At 35.0% G+C, this 10,967-nt stretch overlaps 1 pseudogene; it reads left to right on the plus strand.

Moving 5' to 3' along the window:
- The first annotated feature begins 3,898 nt into the window (after positions 1-3,898).
- Positions 3,899-4,336, plus strand: LOC102132024 (large ribosomal subunit protein uL15-like; annotated as a pseudogene).
- The last annotated feature ends 6,631 nt before the right edge of the window (positions 4,337-10,967 follow it).

Consider the following 10,967-nt stretch of genomic DNA (forward strand, 5'->3'; position numbering starts at 1 on the left):
CCACCCCATCCCCCATGACAGTCTCACTGTCTTTCACTCTCCATGCAACAAATATTCCCTCAGGTGATGTAGCTCTTTCAGCTGGTTTTAGATCACTCAGGTCTAAGTAATTCTGGCCTCAAACAGCAACCCTTCACTCTGAAGTTTATCTCTCTTTCATTTCAGGGCAGTTCCCAAGTCCTACGGAATCTGAGTCTGAAAATCTTCAAAGTGATATTTCCCAGTAGCCTTCTATGAACCCTAAGCCAATCTTCAAAAAGAAATATCCCTTGACTAATCCCCATTCAAGAATGAGACCCTACTCTTCCAGGAGCACAATTCTTCCCTTGCCCTGTATGTATGGGGCCTTACTCTTTCAAATTTCCAAGAACTTGACCTTGAGCCCAAGTCCCATTTCTATATTTCACCTTATCCCAAACTTTCTGGGGACTCCAAAGAAAAACAACACACCTAAGGTCCTGCTATGATGTTCTAGAGTTCCTGACGTAGCAATGTAAACCTAGCCTCTCAACTGTTCAAGGCTCTCTGTAATGCAGATATAAACTGGACTCCTAGAAGTTTGTGGCTATTGTGCGTTGATGATTGTAGGAAATTGAGAAGGCAAATACTTGGAGTGGAAAAAAGCCCTAATATCTAGTGAGTTCCCTAACAGATAGGAATGAATTGTTTATTCATTATTGAAATTAGAGGTCCAATCACATTTTTAAAATCTTGCAAAAATGGCTGGGCACAGTGGCTTGCACCTGTAATCCCAGCTACCTGGGAGATTGAGGTGGGAGGATTGCTTCAGGCCAGAAGTTCAAGACCAGCCTGGGCAGCACAGTGAAACTCCCATCCCAGAATTTGCTGAAATGGTGACCATGTGTTCTAGGTACTTGGAGGTTATTTATACTATCATCTTTACTTTTACATATGTTCAAAAATGTCTAGAATAAAAAATGTTCAAGTGCAAATACAGATCTAAATTGTTTACCTACCTTAGTAAACTCCATGTCTAAGAACCTATCATGAGGGAACAATATAAAATTTTATTAGTTCATTTTCAGGCGGCTGATAAAGACATACCCGAGACTGGGCAATTTACAAAAGAAAGAGGTTTATTGAAATCACAATTCCACGTGGCCGGGGAGGCCTCACAATCATGGTGGAAGGTGAAAGGCACGTCTCACATGGCAGCAGACTAGAGAAGAGGGCTTGTGCAGGGAAATTCCCCTTTTTAGAACCATCAGATCACATGAGACTTATTCACTATCACAAGAATAGCACAGGAAAGACCTGCCCCCACGATTCAATTACTTCTGACTGTGTGCCTCCCATAACATGTGGGAATTCAAGATGAGATTTGGGTGAGGACACAGCCAAACCATATCAAAAATATATAAAATATTATGCTATATATGTTTATCATAGCATTACTTTAAATCATAAAATGTTAGCAAGAAATCTAACTGGATTCATCCATAGCATTAAAATATGTAGTAGAATAATATTTACTGACATAAGGAAAGGTTTGATTTTTTATTTTATTGCCAAATGTAAATGAATCAGATAATAAAAATTATATATAAGATTTCACTTAGTGAAAAACAAAATATGTATACAATATATTATATTATATAATTATGTAATGTATTATAATGTATATTCTTTATTATATATTGTATTATATGTTTATATATAATACATAATTTTATATAATTTATATATTGAATTTTAAATATATATATAGTTTTAGACAACAACGTATATATTTAGTCAACCTCATATATCCAGTTTTAGTCAGTTGGAAGTCAGAAAGCAGGGTGCCACCATGGTCAGGTTCCACGAGGGCCCTCTTCCTGGCTGGCAGATGGCTGCCTTTTTACCACGTCCTAACATGTTGGGGAGACAGAGACAGCAAGTTCTCTGGTGTCTCCTCTTATAAGGGCACTAATCCCATCATGAAGGGCCCTCCCTTCATAACCTAGTTACCTCCCAAAGGCTCATCTCTAAATACAACACATTGTGGGCTGGTGCTTCCACATATGAATTTTGCAGACACAAACATTCAGTCCATAGCATGTATCAATATTAAAATAATTATCTCTGGAAGATATATTCTTTTAATATTTCTGGGTCTTCTATGTTTACTACAACAAATGTACATTTTTTTTATGTAATCAAGGGGAATAAATCCACAATAAATGCCCATTTCTATGGCTTGGAAAGGCTTCTGCTTTCACTTATAATAAGAACCAATTCTCCCACTGAGAATAACTTTAAAAGTTTGTAAAATACAGAAAAACAATTTAAATGAAACTATCAAAATGGCACCAAGGCACACAGGTTTGAGAGGCTAAGATCATGGAAAGAATACTCAGAAGTGATTCTGACATTTTTCAATGCTTTCCCCTTCAACACATTTGCTAATTCATAAGTAATGTGGACAGAAATGCTTAGAAGCTGAGCAAAAACTGGAGAGGTGGAGAAAATTTTCTGCAGTCTTTTCCGCAGAATTTTCTGCAGTCTTAGCAACTATAAAGACACACTTGGAGTTTAGGGCTGCCAACAAAGTTAGGACTTGAAAGTTCAAGATCTTGTCCAGAAAGGAAGTTTGGAAAAGTGAACTTGGTACCTAGAGTCAACAATAAGTACCTGCTAAGAGGCCAAAAATCTAAGCAAGGCAATTAGAAATTTCACTGTGCTGAGCAGAGAAGACATAGAGTTAAGTGTCTGCTTATTTGGAAGAATACTGATAAGGTACTTAAGACTTCTTGAAGAACTGCACCCTAGAAATTAAAGTGAAGTGGAACTAGATCAGGTCTTTAAACAGACAGAAGTCAGGCTTAGAAACCAATTAAGACCTGGTTGAAGTAAGGTGATCTGCTGTTCTCTGGTGGAATAGAATCATGCAGAGCCTATACATTATTTCATACATTATGTCTGATAGTCAATCAAAACCTACCAGGCATATGTATCAAGAGAAAAGAACAAGATAGAGAACAGTTGTTAAGAATAGACTCATAAGGATGCAGGTATTAACGTTAATAAACAGGGCATTTAAAATAAACTATGATTTACATGCTCAAAATTCTACAACAGGATAAAGAATTTCATCAACTAGAGTTAATAAGAAGAAGTATAAAATGGGAATGGGAACTCTAAAACTGAAAAATTCAATAACTAAAAAAATGCAATAAGTACGTTAAATAGCAAATTAGACACAGTTGAAGAGAAAATTAGTGACCTATAATTTCAGTACATAAAACGTATCCAGGTCTAAGATTAACACATATATTTGTGGTCCCAGAAAAGGACAAGAGAGAAAACAGGCAAAAGCAATTTTTGAAGGTTTTCAAAAATAATGAAATATATCAAACCACAAACTCAAGACTCATTATGAACTCCAATAATATCAAAGAAATCAATTTCTAGACATATCATAGGAAAACCAAAGACAAGGAGAAAATCTTGAAAGGAGATAGAGGGGGAAAAAAAAGACACCTTACTTTCAAAGCAGCAAGAAAGTGATAACGATAGTTGCTGTCTCAACAGAAACAATGAAAGCTAGAAAGTAAAGTTTTCTCTTCAAAGTGATGAAATAAAATACTTTCTAACCTAAAATTCTATTCAAAATAAAAATATACTTATAAATGAAAACAAAGGTTTTTTAAAATAATAACAATAATAGTTTCTTGCCAGTAGAATTGCATAAATATAGATACTGAAAGGCATTCTTTAAGAAGGAATATAATTATAGAGAAGGAATATAATTATACAGACATTGAACAGTAAAGAGCAATGGAAAAGGTAAATATGTGGTTAAAGCTAAATAAATTTTGTCTTATAAAACAATAATAAAAATGCCTAGTTGACTTTAAAATACATAGAGTATCTCTATGTTGTCTCAGTTGCTGACATGCCATCCAGAGTGAGAAAGACCCAGAAACTTTGGGGCCACATGAGCCACCGCCACAGCCTCATCAGCAAACACCAGAAGCACTTGGAAGGCAGTAGAATGCTGGTGGCATGCATCACCACAGGATCAACTTTGACAAATATCACTGGGACTACTTTGGGAAAGTTGGTATGAGGATTACTACTTAGAGAGGAACCAGAGCTCCTGCTCAACTGCCAATCACGATGAATTGTGGACTTTGGTCAGTGAGCAGACACAGGTGAATGCTGCTAAAAACAAGACTGGGGCTCTCCTACCATTGATGTCGTATGATTAGACTACTACAAAGTTCTGGGAAAGGGAACGCTCCCAAAGCAGCCTGTCATTGTGAAGACCAGATTCTTCAGAAGAAGAGCTTAGGAGAGGATTAAAGGGTATTGGAGTGGGCTGGTGGTGTGAAGCCACATGGAGGGAGGTTTGTTAAATGCTAACAACTGCTACAAAAAAAATAAAAATAACAAAACAAAAATATATAGAATATTAAGATATGACAAAAAGGGCAACCAACAAAAGACAAAAGGGAGGTGATGAAGTTAAAGCATCCCAAGGTACTAACATTGTTCAGGAAGTGGCAGAAACAGTGACTTATGGTGAACTGTAATAAGTCAAGGATGAATATTTTAATTTCATGGTGAACTGTAATAAGTCAAAGATGGCTATTTTAATCTCTAAGAAAATGATAAATGAAGGTATATAACTAAGATCATTGAAGGGCTAAATGATATAATAAAGTTGATTTTTTTATTATAAAGTAGATGAGACAGATATAAAACAAATAGAAAAAGAAATGTAAACCCAAATATTTCAATGATGACACTAAATGTAAAATGTATCATATCATAATTAAATGAGAAACACTGTAAGACTGGGGGAAAAAATATGCTCCTTTCAAAAGCACCTCCCGCCCCACACCTTAAGTATAAGGACACATAGAGGTTGATGGAAAAACGTATACAATCAGTGAGGTGTTGAAGCAGACTCACACTAGCTCATGAGCATCAATGATCAAATTTTTGGAAATATTGTGAGCCAATTAATGTCATGCTAGAAGCTTGAAATCAGTGCTGGTAAGAGTAGCTACATGATGGAAGGTGACAAATGCCACAAATCAGTGCTTCCCAAGCTTGGAAAGATAACTGTTAAAAATGTACAACATACATTGTTATATAATGGAAACAAAACCAAAAGAAAATAGATATAGTTATTTTAATATGAGTCAAAGTAGACATAAGACTAGTACTAGATATTAAGAGGGACATTTTAGAATGCTAAGAAGGCAATACACTGGCCAGGCGTGGTGGCTCATGCCTGTAATCCCAGCACTTTAAGAGGCCAAGGTTGGGGGATTCCTTGAGGCCAGGAGTTCAAGACCAGTCTGGCCAACATGGCCAAACCCTGTCTCTACTAAAAATACAAAATTTAGCAGGGCAATCACTTGAACCTGGGAGGTGGAGGTTGCAGTGAGCCAAGATCGCGCCACTGAACTCCAGCTTGGGCGACAGAGCTAGACTTTGTCTCAAAAAACAAAACAAAACAAAAAACAGGCAATACACCAGGAAGATATAACAATTCTCAAAATGTCCATGCCCACTAACATAGCTTCAAATATATAAAGTTGATAGGATTAAAGAGAGGAATAGTTTCTCAATCATAGTAGGAGATCTTAGCACACCTTTCTATTTTTAATAAAACAAAGGAAAAAATTAATGAGGATATACAACTGTGCCATTCAATATGAAAGCCATTAGGCAAAGGGGACTATTAAGCACTTAAAATGTGGCTAATGCAAATCGAGAATGGAATTTTTTATTTTATATATAATCTTAATTAATTTAGTTTACATTTTTAAAACTGAAGCACTGTAAATTTTTTTATTGTTAAGCACAAACTTATTTTTTTGGTAGGGCTTCATTTCACTTTCGTGATTGAGGACTAAACTCTAATTTTTTTTTTTTAATCTTGCCCAAATTCTTGTCTAAGGGGTCTGAGGAGTCATGCCCTACAAACCATAAATTATCATCAGATGAGGTTATTTAACCCTGTATATCATGACTTACTTTCCAAACTGACTCCAGCATAACAGGGAAGATGCAGAAATGAGTAGAGATGCAAAAATTAGTACTATAACCAATACAATAACTTTTTTTTTTTTTGATATGGAATCTCCCTTCGTCGCCCAGGCTGGAGTGCAGGGGCACGATCTCAGCTCACTGCAACCTCTGCCTCCTGCTTTCAAGCAATTCTCTGCCTCAGCCTCCCGAGTAGCTGGGATTACAGGCGTCTGCCACCACACCCAGCTACTTTTTGTATTTTTAGGAGAGACAGGGTTTCACCATCTTGGCCAGGCTGGTCTTGAGCTCCTGACCTCATGATCTACCCGCCTTAGACTACCAAAGCTGATACAATAACTTTTTAAGAAGACTGAACATAAGGATGCTGCAAATTCTACAATGAATGGCAATTTTACTTTTCTGTGACAAAACAAAGCAAAAAAAGCTGTTCGTTGTGTAAAAATATTTTTAAGGATTAAAGTGAAGAATATTGTTACATTTTTATCATTATGTAAGAAGTTTACTCTCAGTAGTCAAAGGAAAATTGGCAACATTGTCCGCCTGAAATCAGAATGCAATGTCCAATTTTAAAAAGTTAAACAATATATAACAAGATCCAGCCTTATAACTTAGTCCATCTATAAAACAGCTTGGATTTTGCAGAAAATAGAAAAACATTTTGAGAAAGTAAATTCTAATTTTAGAAATGGAAATGTTGTTAGAAAGTTCTGAGGAAAGTAAAAAAAGAAGGTATTTTACATTCAATAATCTTGTAAATATCTTTGGTTAAGCCACTAAACCATTGATCGTAGATAACAAAACTTTTCTAAAAATATCAAAGATTAATTGACTGAAAATTTGAAAAATTGCAAGTACTTTTCTTTAGCTTTGCTTGAGTCATATAGGGTCAAACAGACCCTGCTGAATTAATATTCAGAGTATACAGTGTCTTGGATGTTCCAATTGCCAAAAAACAACAAAAAAAGGTGTACATTTGCAACCTAAAATTTAAATTTTTGGCATGGATATTCTTTAATTTTTTATATCTGTCAAAGAAGAATTTCCACTAGATACAAAAAAAATAGTTTCTATCACAACAGATGGTGCTTCAGTTATTTTAAATCAAAACTCTGGATTTACTAGAATTTTAAACCACAGACTCAAGTTTTCCTCCTACTTCATTCCAGTATGTGCTACATATTGAAAATATTTGTGCTCATCATTCTGAAACAGTCTCTATGAAGATTGTCAAGCATACTGCAAAATTATTCAGTATGTAAACATAAATGTTATGAATCATCCATTTGTGGAACAATTAAAAGAAATAAAAGACAGTGAAGGTAATTGTCTTATGTTCTTTGCCAATTGTTGTTGGTTGAGTTGTGGAAAAGTTTTACAAATATTTATTGCAATGTTAAGTCCAATTCTAGAAAATTTTCAAACTAAAGGAATGTCTGTCAAATATTAAATAATCAAAGAAAAAAAAAAACAGTAGTTTGATTTGTGTTTCCTGACGGGCATCACACTGCACATGAAGGAGCTAAATTTTCAAGTTCCAAGGAAAGAAAAAGCTATTGTAACCTACCTAGACAAGTATGTGAATTAATATTGACCGGGAATATTTTATATTACAATCAATAATGATGTTGTTTTTACATTTTCATAACAAGAATCAATATATAGAAGATTTTAGTTGTAATTGAAAATATGTAAATTGGTAACAAACACTACAGGAAATTTGAGTAAGGCTTTCTTGATACTGATAAATTTTAAATTGCTTCCAATTTTCATAATACCCCTTTGAAATTGACATTAATTTGTACATGGTAGTTTGTGTAGCTACTATTATGAGTTATTTTTGTACTTATTTTTATTTTAATTTTACGAATACCCTTTAGAACAAGAATATTCTGTCTTGTCCTTCAGTTTTGTTTTTAATTATTTAAAGCATAAGTTCTTTGACCAGGCTTTATTTCGACCTTGTGAAATGGTAACTCATATATTTTACAGGATTCTATTACAATAAATTCTATTTTATGATGCAATGTAAAAAAATTTAGTAAATGTACTTAACTTGTATAGATGACTTTTTTTTTTTTTTTTTTTTTTTTGAGACAGAATCTCACTTTGTCCCCCAGGCTGGAGGGCAGTGGTACGATCTCTGCTCACTGCAACCTCTGCCTCCCATGTTCAATTGATTCTCCTGCCTCAGCCTCCCGAGTAGCTGGGACTACAGGCACACCTAACTAATTTTTTGTATTTTTAGTAGAGACGGGGTTTCACTTAGCCAACTTAGCCAGGTTGTTCTCGATCTCCTGACCTCGTGATCCAACTGCCTCGGCCTCCCAAAGCGCTGGGATTACAGGCGTGAGCCACCCCTCCTGGCCAACTTTTGAAAATGATATGCTTTCCCTTCAAAGTCAAATCAAGTTTTCTAAAACAGATAAATCTATTTTCTCAATGTGGATGTGAATTTTTTTAAAGGACTTTTTTGCCACTTGATTAGGGTACTAAAAACATTTAAGACTGGTTGAAACAACCTGGATATGTGAGTCTGTGAATCTACTTTTTCAACAGTAAATTTTATGAGATCTAAACACAGATCAAAATTTAGTACCTGCCATTGCACTCCAGCCTGGGCAACAAGAGCGAAGTTCCGTCTCAAAAAAAAAAAAAAAATTAGTACCTGCATTGAGATGTGCTGTATATATAAATTGCATATCAGATATTGAAGGCTAAATATGAAAAAAAATTCATTAATGATTTTATACTAACCACACTTTGAAATGAAAATGATTTGGATGTATTGTGTTAAATAAATATATGACAAATTAATTTTACTTAATTTTTACTTTATAATGTGGGCTACTAGAAAATTTTAAAATAAGAATTACATATGTAATTCTCTTGTTGTCCAGGCTGGAGCGCAATGGTGCAATCTCAGCTCACTGCAACCTCCGCCTCCCGGGTTCAAGCGATTCTCCTGCCTCAGCCTCCTGAGAATCCCCTCCCAGGAATTCTCAAGCGTTATCTTTCTGTTGGATTATACTAATATAGAAGATCTGAACAGCAAGAATGATTGAAATGACCTAAATGACATTTATAAAACACGGTACTCTACAACTACATAATATACATATTTTCACGTGCATATAGAACATTTATCAAAATTTATCAATGCTGGTCCCTAAAGCTAGTTTTAATAATTTTCAAAGAACTGAAATTATTCAAAGTATGTTCTTGCCAATGTCAATATAACACTCAAGCAAACAAAAATACGTCAGCTGAATTTATCTTATACAATGGTTGAAATGTCAAGTGTGACGAATATAGAGCTACATATAAAAAATAAATATTGCATAAAATCATAGCACTCAATAATATAGAGACCTACACATGTGTTAACAGTATATGTTTTAAAAATAAATAGGCCGGGCGTTGTGGCTCACGCCTTTGATCCCAGCACTTTGGGAGGCGGAGCGGGTTGAATCACCTGAGGTCGGGATTTCGAGACCAGCCTGACTAACATGGAGAAACCCCATCTCTACTAAAAATACAAAATTAGCCAGACGTGGTGGCGCGCGCCTGTAGTCCCAGCTACTCAGGAGGCTGAAGCAGGAGAATCGCTTGAACCCGTGAGGCGGAGGTTGCAGTGAGCTGAGATTGCCCCATTGCACTCTAGCCTGGACAACAAGGGCGAAACTCTGTCTCTAAATAAATAAATAGATATTATGTGAAAGGACCTTAGGTTATTTTAGATATTATTATCAATAAAATGGTTAAAGACTATTTTTAAATATGCTTTTTATTAGTTTAGAAAAATGAGGTCTCACTCTAGTAGTATTTCTGAAAAACAAAAAAATAGACACTGTAGCTTGATGAGTAACAATGTAATTTGAACTTTCCAATGAGACCTTTTTTAAGACTCAGCTTAATTTTTTATTCACAATGGTGGGAATTCTGTGTTGCGGTATTTACCCACAAAACCCGGAACTTCCTACCACAGGAATATAATAATGGGATTTACTTTGTAAGAATGCCATTATCAAATTAACAATTATGATTCGTAAATAGATAAAATATACTTTTTCTCAATTTCCAGGACAATTAGTGGATGGTCAAAAGGGATTTCTTTTCCTTTTTCTTTTTTTAAAATAAAATAAAATAGAAGCTACTTTTAGGAGAAAAAAAAAATGAACCATTCAGGTTATTTGGGTTCAATACATGTAGAAACAAGATAGAAAACAAGCCATTATAGAAACTGGCACTCTGCTTTATATTCGCACGTTCAGTACTTGTTTCGCAAAGACTAAGAATGTGTGAATGTTGTCCACCAGTTGGCTGATTTAGAAGAACTCTGCTCTAAAAGTCCCTAGAGGCCTAAACTTTTAATTGGACACTAAAAAAAAAAAAATCACTTGCAGTAATCAGAAAGTTCAATATTAGAAGTAAAAAGGATAATAAGCAAGAAGACCTCAAAAAGCTATATTTATTTAAGGAGTAAAGACTAAATTGGCTTGCTAGGGAGGGTAAAGTGAATTACTTGTAAACTCTTCCACACAGTACTACACTCCCGTTAAACATGTTGGAAGAGAGTCTTTGTAGGAAGAACCACAGAACACTTTTCTTCTCTCCAAAGGAGGTTGGCTCCCCAAAACTACAGGACGGTGAAGAACGTAGATTCCTCAGTTTTCTAAATTTCCCTCTGTCTGACTTTACTGTTTTACCAATATTTGTTCTAGTCTTAATTTTTTTTACTGTCTTCTTCCTTTAAGCAGTCTCAAATCCTTTGTGGAATAGCACAGCCATTCATGAAGAAAAACAATTTTAAAAAGGTTAAAAAATATTACATTTTCTACCTTCTTCATTGTCAAGATCCTGTAATATAACCTGTTAGCGATGTTTCTCAATCGACCCTTCTTAATTTCCTTTCTTCTTACCTAGGTTGCTGGGATGGCTTGTGTCTTCATGTGTAATGA

The sequence above is a fragment of the Macaca fascicularis genome, chromosome 4, assembly GCF_037993035.2.
Source record: "Macaca fascicularis isolate 582-1 chromosome 4, T2T-MFA8v1.1".
Classification (NCBI taxonomy): domain Eukaryota; kingdom Metazoa; phylum Chordata; class Mammalia; order Primates; family Cercopithecidae; genus Macaca; species Macaca fascicularis.